The following is a 21,503-nucleotide window of genomic DNA, read 5'->3' as shown; positions in this document are numbered from 1 at the left end:
TCTTTCTCACATTGATGTCTCTCTCTCTTTTTTAATCCTCACCTGAGGAATTTTTAAAAAATTGCTTTTAGAAAGAGAGGAAGGGGGGGTGAGAGAGAGAGAGACATTGGCATAAAGGAAAATACCACCTCCTGTACAGGCCCCAATCAGGGTTCAAACCCATAACCTAGGTATGTGCCTGACTAGAAACAAACTGGTAACCTTTTGGTGTAGAGATGACCATCCAACCAACTGAACCACCCGGCCAGGGCTCCTCTCTCTCTTCCCCCCTGCCCACCCCCCCGGGGTATCTGGCTTCCTCTCTCTCTAAAATCAATAAACATATCCTTGGATGAGGGTTAAAAAAATATTAAGATGAAGATCATGGTTAGGAAACTTTAAAGTGAACTGGTGTTTCTTAGTGTTACTATGTTGGTCTGCATAAAGTAGGTGTTTTAAGAAAGTATATAATTAACGACATAAAAATCTTTTCCTAGATGGATATATAGGCAGTGATAAAAACACAACATAAGCTTTTAGAATTTCATGGAATGTCACATCTTGTTCAAATCCCTTGGCTTAAAAGGGAGTCCAGAAATGTTATTAAATACCTTCTTTAAGATCACATAGTATGTTTCAGTGTCTGACATATTAGTATAGTTTTCTAAGTCCTACCCTAACATTCTTATCTGTAACATGATGTCTAATGTTAAAGGCAATGAAGACTGTTTCCCTTTGGAGCATCCATGATGATCTTTCATGAAGAGACTGAGTAATGGAAATTAATGATCAATTGTCAGGATGCATTCTTTTATAAACTTTTAAAGACATTGATTTATGAATTATTGCATTTTCATCAGTGGAATATTTATTTAGGTCCTTCTTGGTAGAGGCTCTTTTGGGCGGACAGTTTAGTGGTTTTTAGTATATTCAGAGAATTGTATAATTACCACTATCTAATTTTAGAACGTTTATCCCCCACCTCCTTCACAAAGAAATCCTGTACCCATTAGCAGTACGTCCCTATCTCCCCATTATCCTAGTTCTTGGCAACCACTAATCTACTTTCTGTCTCTATGGATTTGTCTATTCTGGTCATTTCATATAAATTAAATTATACATATGTAGTTTGTGTCTGGCTTCTTCACTTAGCATCATGTTTTTAAAGTTCATTTTGAGGAATGTGTGAGTACGTCATTCTTTTTTTGGTTTGCAGGCCAGTGCTCAATCCACTGAGCCACACCAGCCAGGGCCACATCATTCTTTTAAGTGGCTGAAGAACCCTGGTTGGTGTGGCTCAGTGGGTTGAATGCCAGCCTGCAAACTGACACTGGTTCGATTACCAGTCAGGGCACATGCCTGGTTTGCAGGCCAGGTCCCCGGCTGGGGGCTCATGAAAGGTGGCCGTTAGATGTTTTTCTTCTACAGCTCTTAGACATCAATATTTCTTTCTCTCCCTTTCTCCCTCTTTTCTCCTCTCTCTAAAATAAGTAAAATCTTAAAAAAATAAATGGCTGAAGAATGAATACTCCATTGTATGGATACACCACATTTGTTTATCCATTCATCAGTTGATGGACATTTGGGTTGTTCCACTTTTTGGCTGTTTGAATAATGGTGCTGTGAACATTTGCGTGGAAGTTTTATTTGGCAATATATTTTAAATTGTTTTGGATATAAATACCTAAGGTTATGTTAGTTTTATATTTAACCTTTTGAACTACCAGACTGTTTTCCAAAGCAGCTGCCCCATTTTGCATTCCTCCATGCAGTGTGTGAGGATTCTAATTTTTTTATGTTCTTGCTAACATTTAGTGTTGTATTTTTTATTTTAGCCATCCTAGATGTGTGAAGTGGTATCTCATTGTAGTTTTGATTTATCTCTCTAGTAACTAATGATGTTGAGCATCTTTTCGTGTGTGTGTGTTTTATTTACCATTTGGATATATTCTTTGGACATATGTCTATTTAGATCCTTTGTCCATTTTTTTCATTGGGTTGTCTGTTTTTTGTTGTTGTTTGTACGAGTTCTTTATATATTCTGGATAGTAGGTCCTTATCTGATGTGTGATTTGCAAATATTTTCTCTTATTAGTGGATTGCCTTTTTACTGACTTGAATGGTGTCCTTTGATGTACAAAAGTTTTTAATTTGATAATGTCCAATTTATGTTTTTTTTTTTTTTCCTTTGGTTGCTTGTGCTAGGAAACTGCTGCATAATCTAAGGTTGAAATTCACTCCTTTGTTTTCTTCTAAGACTTTTGTAATTTTAGCTCTTTTATTTAGGCCTGGCAGTGTTTGTGTGTGCATATGTATGTGTGGAGGGACGTGTGAGAAGTTTCCAGGCTTAAAGAATTTATGGTATATTTGGCTAAATTAAATATTTACAGTGAAAAGGTAACTAACAATATCATTTATTCATTTTTTTGACAATAAATAACCATGTAGAAATTCAGGGTGTAAGGATAAAAGACATAGTTTCTTTCTTTAAAATATATAGAGAGAATCAAAGAGATTACAATGCAGGGCTATAAATTCTGTTATACAGATATGCACAGAATTCTGTGGGGATAACTAGGAGGAACACTGAGCAGACCCCAGGAGTGTGCGGGTGATTTGGAAAGCTTCTAAGAGGAAGAGAAGCCTGTGTGTGGTAGCTGAGAATTGAAGGCTAAAGAGTGAGTCATAGAGGTGGTTTTTCTTTTTTTTTTTCTTTTAAGATTTTATTTATTTACTTGTAGAGGGAAGGGAAGGAGGAGAGGGAGAGAAACATGGATGTGTGAGAGAAACGTCAATTGGTTATCTCTTGCATGCCCCCAACTGGGGACCTGGCCCACAACCTAGGTATGTGCCCTGACTGGGAATTCAACCAGTGACTTCTCAGTTTGCAGGCCAGCATGCAGTCCACTGAACCACACCAGCCAGGGTGAGAAGTGGCTTTAGTTTAGTAAAATGAGTGGTAAATACACAGTTCAGAGGTGAAAGAAATAATAAATTAAGAACTGGAACAGATTTCTGTTCTTGTTTGAGACAGATAAATTCTATATATACATAAAAAATTTTTTATACTTTCATAGAAACTGGATAGGATTAGTGTCTGAAAAGAGATATGTAAAATGGGGAGGGTGTCATTTCCTTATGAATTGTGAGAAATTAAGGAGATGAGGCTTTTATACTATAAGTAATGTGTTAATCCTACACCATTAATTTTTTTAATATGAAAGTTTGGTGATCATTGATTCTTCAGTATCTTTATTTCTAGAGTGTCACAAATTATTCTGAAGTCCTTAATGAAATACATCACATGTTGTAAGTAAGGAAATGGTTTTATGAATGTTATAAATAAGGGAATGGTGATTATTGAGTTGTAAAAAACAAGTGTTTAAAATTGAGTGGTTTTTAGAATAATTATAGAAGTTATCCAATCTGCAAAAGTAATTAGATAGTAAGTAAAGATATAAGGGAGAAAGTAAGAAAATACTCAACATACTATCATCCAGAAATTACTTAATATTTTGGTGCATTTTCTTCCTGATAACATTTCATCCATTTGTGGTATATATACAAAGACACATACCATGTTAAAAAATTACAAAACTATGATCATCCTACATATGTAGTTTTAAATTTTAAAAAAATCCTTACCAAGGATGTATTCACTTTTTTTTTTTTTTTTTTTTTGAGGGAGAGGAAAGGGGAGAGAGATAAAGAAAGGGAGCAAAAAACATCAATGTGAAAGAGAAACATCTATTTGTTGACTCCCATATATGTGCTGACCAAGGATCAAACCTCTAATCTTTTGGTGCATGGGACAATGGTCCAACCAAATGGACCACCTGGCCAGGGCTATTTGTGTATTTCTTGAGCTGTTTTTATATTATTTATTTCCTTTTTGTGAAATGGTTTTTTATTGAGCGCGGGCTGGGAACCAAAGTGTCCCAGGTTCGATTCCCAGCCAGGGTACATTCCTGGGTTCCAGGCCACAGCCCCTAGCAACCGCACATTGATGTTTCCCTCTCTCTCTCTTTCCTCCCTTCCCTCTCTAAAAATAAATAAATAAAATCTTAAAAAAAAAAAGAAAGAAATGGTTTTTTAAAAAAACTTGGGACCACCAGGGTTCAAAGATGAATGTTTTTACCTGACAGTTATACTATAGGTAGACTGTCTAGTTAAGCTGAGAAGAGTGAATTGATAGCATGTATTTGTTTTTAAAATTAAATTAATTGTAGAGAAGAGTTGCTATTTTTTTTTAAGGAGTTTGTCCTTGACCACTAGTTTGATATCATCTCTGTTTTGGGTGACGTGTTTCACCAGCAGGCCTATTATTGTTCATGACTAACTGTGTAAGTACTCATTATGAAATAACTTGCTTTTCTACATAAAAAGATTGGGCTTTGAAGTTGTATTATCTGCATTTATAATCCCTGCTATACCACTTATTAGCTGTGTGACTTGAGAAAATTAATTGTTTCTTAGTTTCCTCATCCATAAAATAAGAATAATAGTAGCACTTATACCTCATAGGGGTGTGAGAATTACATAACATATGAAGTGCTCACACCAGTGTCTGGCAGATAACTAGCACTGCTACTACTATTACTCCTTTTACACTTATGTATTTCTATAGGATAAACTCCTAGTAGGGTAAGGGTGTTTAAAACACTAAATTTCTGTCTTAAAAAATTGTTCCTTTTGTACTAAACTGCTTAATAACTTTTAATATATCATTATTATGATTGTGTCCAAGCTCTGTTTCAATATTGTTCCTATATTTATCTGATTTTTTAGAAGTCAAATAATTTATGAATAAAAATTGTATATATTTCCCATTTTTGATTATAAAAAATGTAAACATAAAGAAAAGTTTATAGACTTAGTCCTGTGATTAGCTATATATTTACTGTGTAGATCAGGAGTTAGCAAAAAGTTTTTTCTAAAAAGGGCCAGATGTTTTGTGTATTTTTTAAAAGACCAGTACATTTTTTAGATTTTGAAGGCCATGTGGTATCTGTCACAACTACTCATAGTTCTGTAGGTGTAGCGAGAAAGAACCCATAGACAGCAGGTAAATGAATAGGTATGGCAGTATTCCAAAGAAAGTTTATTTACAAAAACAGGCTCAGCTGGATTTGGCCTAGGCTGTAGTTTTCCATCCTGGATCCAGATTAAATAGTTAATAGATTGCTAATTTTGATTTTTCTCTGAATATATTTATATATGCACATATATTTTTCTGAACCACTTGAAAGTAAGTTGCAGTCATTATGGCACTATACCCTTTAATATTTCAGCATGCATCTCATAAAAATAAATATATTCTCTTGCATGACTATAATATCATTATTATAGCTAAGTACATTATAATTTTTTTCTTTTTAATAGAACCAAGATTATATAAATGGGCACAAAAAGTATGAAAATCTTTATATTTGCTTCTCGATCATTGTAACTTATTGAACTGTCTTTATCCCCACTCTTTTTTCCTATATTTTTTCTTGATTTAATTTTTTTAGGTAGAAATCTGTATTGGGTAATACTGTTTGCTGATTTTATTTGACCCAATTATACAATCAAATAAAGGGGAAGTTTTGATTTTTTTCATGTGTTTGGTTTGTATTTTTAAAAATCTGGGTTATGTTTCTGTGTTTTATATGATATGAAAGAGAGAATTATGTGTAATTTATAATCAAAAGAGATCTCATTAAGTTACATATAGTCTCTATAATTTACATTGGATTATTCTTGTTACATAGTAGGAGAAACTAAAGCCAATTATGTACTTTTAAAAAGTGGCCAACTTTTGGATTTTTATGCTAAAAAAGGAGCAAAAGTAATATTTCAAAATATTTCAACTATTTTCAAAGTTAACCTTACTATGCTTTTACATGATACAAAAATTTATAACACTTTAGATAACGCTATTCCACTCTGAAAAGTCATGCTGCACATTTTTCCAGGGTCCTTGCCTTATTTTTGTCTGCTCTCCGATCCCCTACCCAAATTTAGCACTTTGCATTAAGTCTTCTCAAATACCATTTCTTAGACTAAGGATGCAAAGCATCATCTTAATTTTATTTTTTTTCAAAACATCAGAAGGAAAAATTTTAGTGTGTTGGTATAACTGTGGAACTGTAGGTTACTGCTAGGAATAACATGCTGCAAGATGAGGTATATTGGCACTCTCCTTCTTGGGGGCACACCTGTACCTTTCTATCTCCTAAGTTGCAAGGGCCCTTTTTTGCTTCTGTAACTTATTTCCTGCACCTACACAGTCTAGCTGGCTTACTTCTACTACCTCTTATCTATTTACCTACTTTTCTTTCTTTCTTCCTCCCTCCCCTTCCCTCCTTCCCTCTTCCCCCCTCCCTCCCTCCCTCCCTCCTTCCTTCCTTCCTTCCTTCGATTTTAGATGGAGGGAAGGAGAAAAACATTGGTTTGTTGACCAACTTATGTATACATTCATTGGTTGATTCTTGTATATGCCCTGACTGGGGCTTGAACCCACAACCTTGGCATATTGGGTTGGTGTTCCAACCAACTGAGCTAACAAGAGACCAACCTTGGAATGAAAGATACAGACTAAAAGTGAAGGGATGGAAAAAGATACCTCACACTAATAAAGTTTGGCAAGACAGACTTTAACAGGGGTGTCTAACCTTTTGACATCTGTGGGCCACACTGGAAAAAGAAGAGTTGTCTTGGGCCACATATTAAATATATTGTGACATGTAATCACAAAAATCTCATAATCTTTAAAGTAAATTTACAATTTGTGTTGGGTCACATGTATAACCATCCTGGGCTGCATACAGCCCATGGGCCCTGTGTTGGACACCCTTGCTTTAAAATAAGGGCTATAATAAAGACAAAGATGGACACTACGTAATGAAAAAGAGAGCAATCCAACAAAAGGATATAACTCTTGTAAATATTTATGTACCCAACATAGGAGCATTAAATATTTTAAGCAAACCTTGATGGACAGAAAGGGGGAGATTTAGTCATAGTAGGAGACTTTGACTCCCCATTGTCACTAGTGGATCTTTCAGACAGATATTCAGCAAGGACCCCATGGCATTAAATGATACACTAAATCTGATGGATTTAATTGATATCTTCAGAGCATTCATCTCAAAGCAGCAGAATATACATTCATTTCAAGTGCACATGGAACATTTTCTGGGATTGACCACATGTTAGGACACAAAACAATAAACCTTAAGGATATTAAAATCATATAAGGCAACTTTTCTGACCATAATAGTAGGAAACTAGAAATCAACCATAAGAGAAAAAAACCTAAAAAACAGACATGGAGGCTATATTGCATGTTACTAAACAATGAATGGGTTAACAATGAGATCAAGGAAGAAATCAAAAGAAAATTTGAAAGTAGTGAAAAGCAGAACACAGCAATCCTGAATTTATGGTACACAGTGAAAGCAGTCTTAAGAGGAAAGTTCATTGCATTACAGGCCTACATCCAGAAACAAGAAAAATCTCAAACAACCTGACTTGACACTTAAACGAGCTTGAAAAAGAACAAAAGAGCTGTAAGTGAGTAGAAGGAAGGAAATAATAAAGAGCATAAATAAATGAAATAGAGTTTAAAAAAACAGTATAAAAGATCAATGCAACCAAGAGCTGGTTCTTTGCAAAAATAAACAAGTATGACAAAGCTTTAAGCAGACTCATTCAGAAAAAAAGAGGACCCAAATAAATCAGAAATGGAAGAGGAGAAGTAACAACTGACACCAAAGAAATACAAAAGATTATAAGAAAATATGAACAATTATATGGCCAACAAATTGGATGATCTGGAAGAAATGGATAAATTTCTAGAAACATACCATCTTCCAAAACAATCAGAGAGAATCTGAATAGGGAGATTACAACTAGTGAATGTGAAGCAGTAATCAAAAAGCTCCCAAGTAATAAAATATCTGGGCTGGATGGCTTCATAGGTGAAATTTACCAAACATTCAAAGAACTAACACTTAATGCTTCTCAGACTATTCCAGGAAGTTCAAGAGGAGGGAAAACTCCCAATTTCATTTTGAGAGGCCAGCATTATCCTAATTTTAAAACCAGATAAAATCACTACAGTGAAAGAAAGTTACAGGCCGGTATCTCTGATGAACATAGATATTAAAATCCTGAACAAAATATTAGCAAACTGGATCCAGCAATACATGAAAAGACCATACACCATGATCAAGTGGGATTTATTCCAGGAATGCAAGGTTGGTACCTATCCTCAAATCAATAAACATGATTCATCCCATAAACAAAATGAGGGATAAAAACCACATGATTATATCAGTAGACGCAGGAAAAGCATTTGATAATATCCAGCACATGATAAATGGGAAATTTATCATGCTCAGCAAAGTGGGAATTGAGGGACTATACCTTAACACAAGAAAGGCCGTATATGAAAAATCTACAGCCAACATCATACTCAGTGGTCAAAATCAACAATTGTTTCCCTTAAGATTGGAACAAGACAGAGATGTCTGCCTTCACCACTCTTATTCAAGATAGTATTGGAAGTCCTAGCCACAGCAATCAGACACAAAGAAGAAATAAAAGGCACCCAAGTTGGGGAGGAATTAGTAAAACTCATTATTTGCAGATGACATGATATTATATATAGAGAACCCTAAAAATTCCACCAAAAAAACTACTAGGACTAAAACGAAGTAGCAATAAAGTAAGTAGCAGTATTCAGTAAAGTAGCAGCATACAAAATATCCAGAAATCAGTTGTGTTTTTATACACCAATAATGAACTATCAGAAATGGTTCTGAAGCTAAAAAATCCCATTCACAATTGCCTCAAAAATAATAAAATACCTAGGAACAAACCTAACCAAGGATGTAAAAAACCAGTACTCAGGAAATTATGACACTGAAAATGGAAATTGAAGAATACACAAATAAGTGGAAGTACATACTGTGTTCATAGGAAGAATTAGTATCATTAACATGTCCATACTACCCAAAGCAATCTATAGGTTCAATACTATTCCTATCAAAATACCAATGGTGTATATCACAACTACAACAAATATCCCAAAAATTTATATGGAACTACAATATATCCTGAAGAGCCATAGCAGTCTTGAGAAAAAAGAGCAAAGTTGGAGGAATCAGACTGCCTGATACGAAAGTATACTCCAAGGTCACAGTAATCAAAATAGCATGTTACTGGAATGAAAACAGACATGTAGATCAATGGAACAGAACAGAGAACCCAGAAATAAACCCACACCTTTATAGTCAATTTATATTTGACAAAATAGGCAAAAACATACAATGGGGTAAAGATAGTCTATTTAATATATGTTGTTGGGCAAACTGGACAGATATATGTAAAAAAAAAAATGAAACTAGGTCACCTTGTTACACCATACACAAGGGTAAACTAAAAATGGTTTAAAGACTTAAAATATTAGACTCCAAACTGTAAAAATCTAAGAAGAAAACATAGTAAAATCTAGGACATTTCTTATAGCAAAATTTTTCTGGTATGTCTCTGCAGGCAAGGGAAACAATAGTAAAAAATAAACAAGTGTGATTACATTAAAAATTTTCCGCACATCAAAGGAAACTGTCAACAAAATGACAGGCAGACTACTGAAGGGAGAACATAATTGTCAATGATACATCTGATAAGGGGTTACACAAAATTTATAAAGAACTTATAAAAATGAACACCAAAAAATAACCAAATTAAAAAGTGGGCAAAGGACCTAAATAGACAATTCTCCAAAGAGGACATACAGATGGCCCTATCAGCCATCTGTGAATAGACATGTGAAAAGATGCTCAATGTCACTGATCATCAGAAAAATGCAAATTAAAACCACAAGGAGATATCACTTCACACCTATCAGAATGGCTATTATCCATACATCAAGAAACACCAAGTGTTGGTGAGGATGTGGAGAAAGGGGAACCCTTTTACAATGTTGGTGGGAATGCAGATTAGTGCAGCCACTTTGGAAAGCATTCTGGAGTTACTTCAAAAAATTAAAAATAGAATTGCCTTATGACCCAGTGATTCCACTTCTTGAGACGTTATCTGAAGAAACCCAAAAGTTGAAAGGATAGATGCACCCTTATCTTTGTTGCAGCATTATTCACAATAGCCAAGATTTGAAAACAGGCTTGTGTCCATTAGTAGGTGAGTGTATAAAAAAGCTGTGGTATGTTTACACAATGGAATACCACTTGGCTGTAAGAATGAAGGGAATCTTACCCCTTACAACAGAATGGATGGACCTGGAAAGCATTATGCTAAATGAAATAAGCCAGAGAAAGACAAATACTATGATTTCACTCCTATATGGAATCCAATGAACAAAATGAACTAACATGCAAAATAGAGACAGACTCACAGATAGAGAGCAGGCTGCCAGCTGCCAGGGAGGGAGGCTTTCTGGGGGGCAGGGTGTTGGAGGGATTCAGCAAAAAAGAAACGAGAATACTCGTGGACATGGACAACAGTGTTGTGATTGATGGTGAGGTGGAGGAGTGTATGGGGGGCAGAATGGTGATGGATGGAGACTTGGGGGGCAGAATGGTGATGGATGGAGACTTGGAGTGGTGAACACAAAATAGTGTACAAATAATGTGTTGTGGAATTGTGTGCCTGAAATCTGTATAATTTTGTTAACCAGTATCTCCCCAATACATTCAATGAAAAGAAAAAACAATTATTTTACAGAACTTTTATGGGGCTTGAGATAATGTACATAAAAAATGTGATACAGTGCTACATAGTGGGCACTGAAAGACTTCTATCTTACCTAAAAACAAACTTGAACTCATAAAAAATTAAAACCTGTCTTTTTATTAAAAGTTTTATTTTTTTTCTTTAAAAATTAAATAAAAGTCCAAATGCCATCTCTTCTAAGCTCTCATCTCATAGAGATGGGAATAGATATACTCATAATACCTTGGGGCTTGAAGAGCCTGTTATTCTGTATTTTAACTCCTAGTAAGATGCTTGACACGTTAATGATCCTCAGTAAATATTTGTTGTAGGGATGTTGTGCAAAGAGAGAAAATGTTGTCTATTGCCTTCTCTTGAACATTTGAAAAGTTGTACCGAATAAATAAATTTATCCACTTAGGATACTTGGTTTGTTTTGGAAAAGAAATGGTATTTTATAGCTAAGGAAATTAAGCCTTGCTATCTGGCTTGAAATCCTAATGTCTCCTGATATATTCCTTGATAGTAGAATTTTTGTGATTTGAATTGAAAGCAGCTGTTTGGTTTTAAGTGTTTGAGAATATGAAACTTTTGAAGTACTTACAAATAACCATTTCTCTAAACTTCATTAATTCACCCAATATTTATTGAGTTCTTCTGTGAGCTGTACACCATGTGCTGATATTTCTATCCTCAGGGACTTTCACTTTAGTGACAAAGGCTCACAAAACCAAAATTACATTATAATTGAAAAGTACTGTAGCACCTGGATAGAAATGGTAAACACACAGGAAGATCGTCTATTTGTATTCGATACATGAATGTGTTGTCTGTGCCTGTGTACTTGGTAGGGGCAGCAGAAAAGCTTTTTGTAGGAGCTGAGACTTGCAGGATGGATGGAGAGAGGGTCAGGAGAAGGGCATTCTGAGATGCCTGAGCAAAGGCAGACTGGGGTGGCAGCCTACATGTGGTTCTTGTTTTTATTTTTATAGTAAGAGAAAAGTTTTAATACACCTTTTGTAGTAAATGATACAACAATACACTCAAGAGACTTTGACATTTTGATGATTTGGGTGACACTGTTAGTAAAATTGACCTCATGCCATTTAGACCACCAATTCCGAGTGCAGAATATACTATAGTCTCTCTTTTCTCTCTTTTTTATAAACATCTGTCACCATACTTAGTTACATTTTTTTTTCTTGTGACGAGAACTTGTAAAATCTACTCTTTGAGTAATGTATTATTAACTTATCACCATGCTATAAGTGTTTTTTATGGCTGGAGCTTAGAGCTAGGGTAAGGCTGCAGAGATAAGCAGAGGCCAAAGAAGTTATGAAAGGACCTGTCTGACAAGATAAGGGTTTTGACAATTTTAATTTACATTCTAGAGAGATCACTGATAGCAGCACCAAGGTCAGTCTATTAATAATTAAATTTAGGTTTACCTAGAATACAAAACAAGATAGATGTACATTTGACCCTTGACCAACATGGGGATTAGAATTGTTGATCCCAGCACAGTCAAAAATCCATGTATAACTTTTGACTCCCCCAGAACTTTACTGGTAGCCTGCTGTTGACTGAAAGCCTTACCGATAACATAAAGTCGGTTAACACATTTTGTATGTTATGTATGTTATACTGTGCTCTTACAATAAAGGCAGAGAAAAGAAAATGTTAAGAAAATCATAAGGAAGAGAAAATACATTTACAGTATTTATTGAAAAAAATCTATGTGTGAATGGACCTTCACAATTCAAACCCATGTTGTTCAAGAGTCAACTGTATATTATCACACTGAATCTAGGCGTTGTATGATGACTCTAGAATTGTCATGAACCTTTTTGCTTCACTGTCTTTTGGCATAGCTTCTATTAACCTGTGGTCCCAAGTGAGTGCTGGAGTGCTAGCCTTCATTTCTAAGTTACAGACACACTCCCTGCTATGTCAGTTCCCTTTCAAGTAGCTTTGCTGGAAGTCCCATCCAGTGACTTCTCCTTCTAACTTATTGACCAGTCTTAGCAGCAAGGAAGGCTGAGTGCATGCCTCCCAGAATAAAACCAGGGTTTGTTACCAAAGAAGAAGGGGAGAATTGGACGTATGACAAGTAGTCGGTAGTGTCTGGAGGACACTCAAGAGGATTGAGAGTGGAGGTAGGGAGACCAATGTACTACAACACCTACTCATCTCTTACAAAAGAGATTTGGATTACAGTCTTGAAATGTAAGAAAACAATTCTGGTAACTCTGAGTAGAGAAGATGTTTTCTGGGAAACTGAGGATTCATAGCATTTTGATGGTATTTGCATACAATGCCGTTTTAAGTTTCTGGAGCAAAAATTGTGTTTTACAAAAATCTTTTTGCCCTGGCTGGCTAGGGCAAGCTCAGTTGGCTAGAGCATTGTCCTCACACACCAAGGATGTGGGTTTGATCCCCGGTTAGGGCACATATAAGAAATAACCAGTGAATACATGGGTAAGTGGAACAATAAAGCTATACCTGTCTGTCTCTCTCTCAAATCAATAAAAATTAAAAAAATCTTTTCAATTAAATTTTCAGTAAAAAAATATTTGACTACTAAAGATAGATTAACATTGATAAAAATGACATTGATAGGAATTTCTTTTTTTAAAAGTATATAGTATAATTTTTTTCCAATCATGTAACTCTACATTAAAAAGGGATTTACAGTGGTTTTTTTGTAAGGTGAAATTATGAATTTATTTTTCTCTATACGTCCATTTTTAGATTTTTATACACTCAGCACATTTTACTTTAAATAATTGTGATAAAATACACATAAAATAAAATTTGCCATCTAATAATTTTAAGTGTACAGTTCAGGGGCATTAAGTACATCCATACTTTTTGTACTACTATCACCATCATCTGTCTACAGAACTCTTCATTTTATAACGTTGAAACCCATACCTAGCAAAGAGTAACTCCCCATTTCTCCCCTTCTATCAGCCCCTTTCAGCCACCATCCTGTTTCGTATTTCTGTGAATATGACTACTCTCAGTGCCTCATACAAGTAGGATTATACAGTATTTGTCTTTTTGTGATTGACTTATTTGATCTAGCGTAATATCCTCAAGGTTAATCCATGTTATAGTATGTGCCAGAATATTTTTCCTTTTTAAGGCTGAATATTACTCCATTGTATATACCGTGTTTTGTTTATTCATTCATCGATGAAGACTTGGTGGTTTTCACCTTTTGACTAGTATGAATAATGCTGCTATGGGCACAGGCATACAAATACCTCTTTGAGAATCCCTACTTTCAACTCTTTTGTCTGTATACCCACAAGTGGAATTGCTGGGTAATATGGTAAAATTCTAGTTTTAATTTTTTGAGGAATTACCATACTGTTTTTTATAGTGACTGCACCATTTTAAGCATTCTCACCAATAGCACAGGGCTTCCAGTTTCTCTATATCCTTGCCAACACTTGTAATTTTCGTCCTTCAAAGAAATTTTTTTGATAGTAGCCATCCCAATGGGTGTGTGGTAGTATCTCATTGTGTTGATTTTTTAATGTTTATAAAATGTTTAAGAATGAGTTATATAATGACATAGTAACAAGTTATTTAAATGGAAACAAACTCAATTTTGATACTCTAATACCAATATTATTTGAGTGCTATATATGTTCTTTAGTCTTTTTAAGTTCTTTTTTGTTTTAAAAATTTCAGTGTTTTAGTTTTATATTATAAGCATTTCCTATTTAATTTTTTTCTTTTTATTGATTTTATAGAGAGGGGAAGGGAGGGAGAAAGAGGGGGAGAGAATCATCAGTGTGACAGAGAGACATTGATTGGTTCGCTTTTCATGCATTCCATCCGGGGATGAACTGGCAACCCAGGCATGTGCCCTGACTGGGAATCAAACCTGTAACCTTTCTGTTTGTGGGAGGAGGCCCAACCAACTTAGCCACACTGGCTAGGGCACATTTTCTATTTTTAAAAACATATTTTATACGACAATCATTTGAATTTGAATTTTCCCAAATGATATTGCAAATGCTAAAGGAAAAAAATAGTGAGATTGAATACATGTACAATTGTTTGGCTTCTACAGATAGATAACTGCGTGGTTTGTGTGATTTTAATTCCATAGATTAGATGATATAGTGACTAAAAGTGTGGCTGTAGAATTAGACAATCTGAGTTTGAATTGCAGATCTGTCATCTCTGGCTATTACATTTAGGCAAGTTTCTTAAGCTCCCTGTGTCTCAGTTTCTTTATTTGTAAAATGAAGATAATAATAGTACCTATCTTGGAATTGTGGAGACCAAATGAGTTAATACCAGTAGAGCTGTCAAAACTGGCACATCATACATCCTATATGCCTTTGCTTATTATTGATTTATTGGGTGGGATCTTATCTCTTTGGTTTTTAGAAATATGTGCAATATACAAATAGTTACTGTGTCTCAGGTCTCAGCTTAGACCATCGCAAGCACCACCTTAAAGGAGGGTGCAGCCTAAATGGTTGTTTTGGGAGTTAAGAGGAGATGCTTTCAAGGGAGATAGTGCTGGGAAAATTGCTAAATTAGTATAATGGTAAAACCATCTCTTGCGGACTGTCACCTTCTGGCTTTTATTTAGCCCTGCTGAGTACTCTAGGCATTTTTGGTAAGCTCTGGCTTTTTTTTTTTTTTGCTTAACTTTTTGGGCTTCCTCACACATCAACCCAAATTTCTTAGCTTGGCACTCTATATTTCCACTATTTCTTAGTTAATTTTGAAGTTGTTAATTTAAGTCAAATACACTGATTTACATTTTTTGCAAGCTATGACATTCTGTGATTTTTAACACTTTATTTCATTTGATATTCAGTATAAATCTGAGAGATGGTAAAGTCTTCCAGAACAACTCTGATTGTACTGAGAAATTGAGATGTGCGTCATGTCACAAAGCTATTAACTGACTTAGCTGGAACTTGAACTCAAGCCACCTGACTTTGGGGCCAGTGTTTAATAATACTATGTTTCTTTCTTGACGTACCATCATGTTTTAAGACAGTACTTTGTTCCTTCTTTTGTAATTATTTTATGATATTTTTAAGGATATCTAAATATTTCATAAAGATAACTTGCCCTCCTAAGAGCTAGTAAAATTTATATGATTTATTTTCTTATATACCAGCTGCATTTTTAATCTTTTATTTCTATCATCAGAAAAGAATGAGACGAAATCTGAGATTTAAATATTTTACCAGGTTTTAAATCCTTATTTTTTTAATATGAAGTGTTCTAAAAAACTTTTCAGGTTTCATGCTTATATTTATTTTATAATATTGGAACAAGGTAGATTCCCCCATACTGCTCAGCATATGTAGTACCTTGCTCATTTCAACATTACTGTCAGTCTTAAGTGAAATCTTGACATTAGAATATCTCTATGGTTCTACTTTCCCCTTTTCCCCTCTGCCTTTGTCTGCTTCCAGGTCTGTTTCTAATTGTTTTTCTGTTATATACCTAACACTGTCTGGTCCTAAGAAAGAATGTACCTTGAGCTGAAGGTACCTTTCATGTTGTGAAGTATATATTTTTTTACTTAATTTCTTTTATATTTTTATACATGTATTGCCTGTTATATAATTAAAAAAATAAATTGTTTCAGCATTTATGAATTCATACTTAGTTGCTCTGTCAGCATTTCTCGTAGTGTAAATCACTTCTGTTGGTGAGAATATAAGTTAAAGGCTCAACTTTATATTTATGTAATTAGCCACATAATATATAATGAAAGTTATCAATATATTGTTGATTGGCTTATTGTCAAAGCTAAAAATCTGATTTCCTTGGCAGATATGTAGACTTGTGATAGGCATTTGGCATTATATGTTTTGGGCAGTGTAACTTTAAATCTACATAAACTTCTCTGCCTTTTGCCTCTGCTGTGTTCATAGATTCCAGGAGGGCTTCGTGTATGGACCTCAAGCGTTGGAGGTTGCAGACTTTTCAGCAGAAGGTAAAGCAGAGTGTTTGCCTTCTGGTGTCATTGTGTGTGTGTGCTGGGGTGGCTATGTGACATGTGAGAACTTTTCACAAGTGTCATCATAAAATTATCTATTTACTTACTTTTATCCTCACCTGAGGACATTTTTTAATTTCTTTTAGAGAGATAGGAAGAAAGAGAGAAAAAACATCAATGTAAGAGACAAACATTGATCAGTAGCCTTCTCATACACACCTGACTAGGTATCGAATTCACAACCTGGGTATGTGCCCTGGCCAGGAATTGAACCTGTGACCTTTTGGTCTACGGGATGATGCTCCAGCCAACTGAGTCATACCAGCCAGGGCAAATCGTAAAATAATTTAGACTGATGCATAAAGTAATTCTGTCATTTTCACAAAAATTAAAACCTAGTTACTACTTACATAATTTTATTCTGTATTATAAATTCTATTGAAAAAAGAAAACTTCAGATAAAAGGAAATACTCTAAATTTCCTTTTCTTCTGTTAACGAAAGAGTTATAGTAATTAAAAAAAAGAGAATATTAGTGTAATTTGTAGTATGTGCTATCTAAGTTTTCCAGACCTAGCTTCACTATGAGTTCTTTCCGGGAAGTTGTCCAAGTTATTATTCATATGTTGTATTCTTCTCTGCTGCTCCTTTTACTGAAAGATTGCTTTACAATAAATAGGCAGCCTGGAGTATGACTCATGACTGGAGGATAGACATTCTTGGTATAGGTCCCATGTGCCAAAAATGTTGGTTTCCAGTATGCTAATTACCTCTCTTTTCAGAACTTGTTAATATGCTTTTCTTTCAAGTTAGTTCTTGTTTCAGTAGAGAAACAAACACATCCCACATACTTGTAAAATATGTTTTTATAGAAGCTTTCTTAATGAGTTACTTTTTAAGAAAATAATATAACATAATGCTTCTTTGATTTTTATAAAAAAAAGCAATATTTTGCCATTTATATGCCAAATAATATAGACACTACTTTCTGTGAATTTATGAAACCATTTATGAACTTTCTTCAGATGATAACCTGAATAGAATTTTTGAAAGATCTATATCTGCTAACAAAGTTGTAATTTTAGGCATAAAAGTTAATAATGTGGCTAGTTTTTAGATAGATTCTGAATGGGAATTAGAGCACTGCTTTCTTGAGTTTTCTGGAAATCACATTTGTTTTCAGATCTAGTGGCTGCCCATTACACCTTCTGTTCAAGTTGTACACCTTATATGAGGTTACAATAGTACATATTTATTAAATTTCTGTGTGCCCCAAAAAGGATTACTCCATTTTGTAGTCAACCCTGTTTCACTAATTTCTTTTCCTTTCCTTCTATTAAGAGGAGCTGCTTTTTTAACTAGAGGAAATAGATGGGTTTCAAGCTGTTTATCAAAGTTAGCTATAATTTTACCTCTTAAGCCCTTTATCCTTTCTTTTACTTTTTTTTAGTGGCCATTTTGAGGATATTTACCAATAATAGACAGGAAGTAATTTCTTGAAGGCCTTTTTATACTACATTTTTGGGCTAGCTGGGTGTTTTCACCACTGTTGAATTATGCAGTCTTACATTTGTTTAGCTGATGCGACTGTGGTGTATTTTGTTGCCAATCGAGAATCTCAATAGATAATCCAGATCACTAGTGTAAGATATATACAGTACTGCCCGTATCATGGCACCTCATCCAGGTCCTCATCTCCCAACTTCTATGAGAAAGACTGATAAACTGGATGGTTAAAAAGTGTTTTAAAAAAATAATGGAACTTATTTTTTAGAGCAGTTTTAAGTTTACAGGAAAATTAAGTGGAAAGTACAGAAGACTTCTCATATATACCCCTTACTGTCCTGTCCCCCCCACCCCATGTCCTTACGATTAACATCTTCCTTTAGTGTGGTATACGCTTAGTATGGTATACATTTGCTGCAATTGATAAGCTAATATTGGTACATTATTATTAACTAAGAGCCATAGTTTGCCTTAAGCTTCACTCTTTGTGTTGTATATTCTGTGGGTTTGACAAATGTACAATGACATGTATGCACTGTTACAATATTATACAGAATAGTTTTACTGCCCTAAACATACCCTGTGCTCTACCCAGTCATTCCAGGCTTCCTCCTTCAGGGCCTCTGGCAAACATTAATCTTTTTCTGTTTTCTGTAGTTTATGTTTTAAACCTTTTTCCAGAATGTCATAGTTGTAATCATATAGTATGTAGCCTTTTCAGATTAGCTTCTTTCACTTAGTAATGAGCATTTAAGTTTCCTCCATGCCTTTCCATGGTTTGATAGCTCATTTCTTTTCAGCACTGAATAACATTTCATTGGTTGGATGTACCACAGTTTATTTATCCATTCACCTCCTAAAGAATATCTTGGTTGTTCTAAGTTTTGGCAATTATGAATAAAGGTGCTATAAACATTTGTGTGCAGGTTTTTTGTGGATGTAAGTTTTCAGTTAATTTGGGTAAATACCAAGGAATGCAGTTGCTGGATTGTGTGATAAGAGTATGTTTAGTTTTATGAGAAACTGCCGAACTGTCTTCCAAAGTGACTTACCTTTTTGCTTTCCTACCAACAATGAATGAGTTTTCTTTTTGCTCCACGTCCTTGTCAGCATTTGGCATTGCCCTGGATTTTAGCTGTTCTAGTAGGTGTGTAGTGGTATCTCATTGTTGTTTTAATTTGTAGCCCTCTAATAACATATGATGTTGGGTATCTTTTCATGTGCTTGTCATCTGCTTATCTTCTTCAGTGAGATCTTTTGCCCATTTTTAAATAGGCTCTTTTGTCTTATTGTTGAGTTTTAATAATATTAAATCAGATATTTTGGATCCCGGTCCTTAAACAGATACATGTTTTGCAAATATTTTCTCCAAATTTGTGGCTTGTCTGTTTAGTCTCTTAAAAAACTGGCTTTTGCCCTGTCTGGGTAGCTCAGTTGGTTGGAGTATCATCCCAATACACCAAGATTGTGGGTTTGATCTCTGGTCAGGGCACATACAAGCATTAGCCATGAATGCATAAGTAAGTGGAACAACAAAACAATGTCTCTGTCTCTCTCCCCCTGTGCCCTCCCTCCCTCTAAATTAAAAAAAAATAAAAAATTAATTTAAAAAGTGTCTTTGCAGAGCATTTTTTAAAAAATTTTATTTTTCAGTTACAGTTTACATTCATTATTGTTTAGTTTCAGGCACAAGGCACAGTAACCAGACAGTCGAGTCTACAAAGTGTTTGCCCTCCAACACTTCCAGCACCCTCCTGGCGCCCCACGCAGTCACTGCAGCACCTTTGACTGTGTTCCCTATGCTGTACCTTACATCCCCGGGACTTTTCTGTAACAACCAATGTGTACTCCTCAATCCCTCCACCTTCTTGACCTATTTCCCAACCCCCTTCCCTCTGGCAACCATTAGTCTGTTCTCTCTGTCTATGAATTTGTTTAAATTTTGTTTGGGGTGAAATGCCCTGAAAATTTCAATTAAATTCATCTGGTCCTGTGTGTCATTTAAGGCTGCTGTTTCCTTTTCAATTTTCTGTCCGGAAGATCTATCCATTGATATCAGTGGATGTTAAAATCCCCTACTGTGACCATATTACTGTCGCTGTCTCTCTTTATGTCCACCAAGATTTGCTTTATATATTTATTTAAGTGCTCCTGTTTTGGGTGCATTATATTTACAAAGGTTATATCCTCTTGTTGGATTGATCCCTTTATCATTATGTAATGTTCTTCTTTGTCTCATACTTCTGTTTTAAAGTCTGTTTTGTCTGTCCATCCCTTTCCTTTCAGTGTCTTTCATTCCTAGGTGGGTCTCTTGTAGACAGCGTATACATGGGCCTTGTTTCTTTTCCATTCAGCTACCCTATGTCTTTTGATTGGAGCATTTAATCCATTCACCTTTGAAGCGAATGTTGATAGGTATATGTTTATTGCTATTTTATTCTTCATAATTATGTTCTTTTTCTTTTTCTTCTTAAAGAAGTCTCTAACATTTCTTGTAATACTGGATTGGTGGTAATGAACTCCTTTAGCTTTTTCTTGTCTGGGAAGCTCTTTACTTGTTCAATTTTAAATGATTGCCTTGCTGGATAGTCTAGTCTTGATTGTAGGTCCTTACTTTTTAGCTCTTTGAATATTTTGTGCCTCTCTCTACTGGCCTGAAATGTTTCTGTTGAGAAATCTGCTGACAGTTTTAAGAGAGCTCCCTTGTACATGACTAACTAGTTTCTGTGTGCTGCTTTTAAGATTCTCTCTTTGTCTTTAACTTTTGCTGTTTAGTTGTGATGTTTCTAGGGGTGGGCCTCTTTGGGTTCATCTTGTTTGGGACTCTGCACTGCTTCATGGACTTGTATGTCTTTTTCTCTCACCAGATCAGAGAAGTTTTTGGTCATTATTTCTTCAAATAGTTTCTGGATCCCTTGCTCTGTTTTTTCTTTTGGCTACCCTTATGGTGCAGATGTTGGTACGCTTCATGTTCTCCCAAAGGACCCTTAACCTATGCTCATTTTTTAAAAATTCATTTTTCTTTTTTCTGCTCTGATTGGGTGTTTCTGCTACTGTCTTCCAAATTTATGTTTTGATAGTCTGCTTCATCTAACCTGCTGTTGATTCCTTCTAATGTGTTCTTTATTTTAGATGTTGTATTCTTTGTTTCTGAATAGTTTTTTCATGGTTTCTGTGTCCTCTTCTGCTTACTATCTCTTTATTGAGGTTCTCACTGAGTCATCTGTTCTTTCCCTAAGTCCCTTGAACATTCTTATAGCCGTTTTTTGAACTCTGTATCTGGCAGACTGGTTGCCTCCATTTCTTTTAGT

General features: G+C 35.0%; 1 protein-coding gene across 3 annotated transcripts in view; it reads left to right on the top strand.

Moving 5' to 3' along the window:
* The window catches only part of CDK19 (cyclin dependent kinase 19), a 142,731-nt gene that overhangs the window by 15,802 nt on the left and 105,426 nt on the right, over nucleotides 1-21,503 (top strand). Inside the window, exon 2 of one of the 3 annotated variants that reach the window (XM_045843007.1) lies at nucleotides 16,623-16,684. The exons of the other annotated variants lie outside the window; for them this stretch is intronic. The gene's annotated coding sequence lies outside the window, so the exon portion shown is untranslated. The remainder of the gene's footprint in view (nucleotides 1-16,622; nucleotides 16,685-21,503) is intronic. 3 annotated transcript variants of the gene reach the window in all.

The sequence above is a fragment of the Phyllostomus hastatus genome, unplaced genomic scaffold (genome assembly GCF_019186645.2).
Source record: "Phyllostomus hastatus isolate PE091 unplaced genomic scaffold, TTU_PhHast_1.1 phas_contig_40, whole genome shotgun sequence".
NCBI lineage: Eukaryota > Metazoa > Chordata > Mammalia > Chiroptera > Phyllostomidae > Phyllostomus > Phyllostomus hastatus.
The sequence above is the reverse complement of the archived record's forward strand: the minus strand, read 5'-3'. Positions and strand labels throughout refer to the sequence as shown.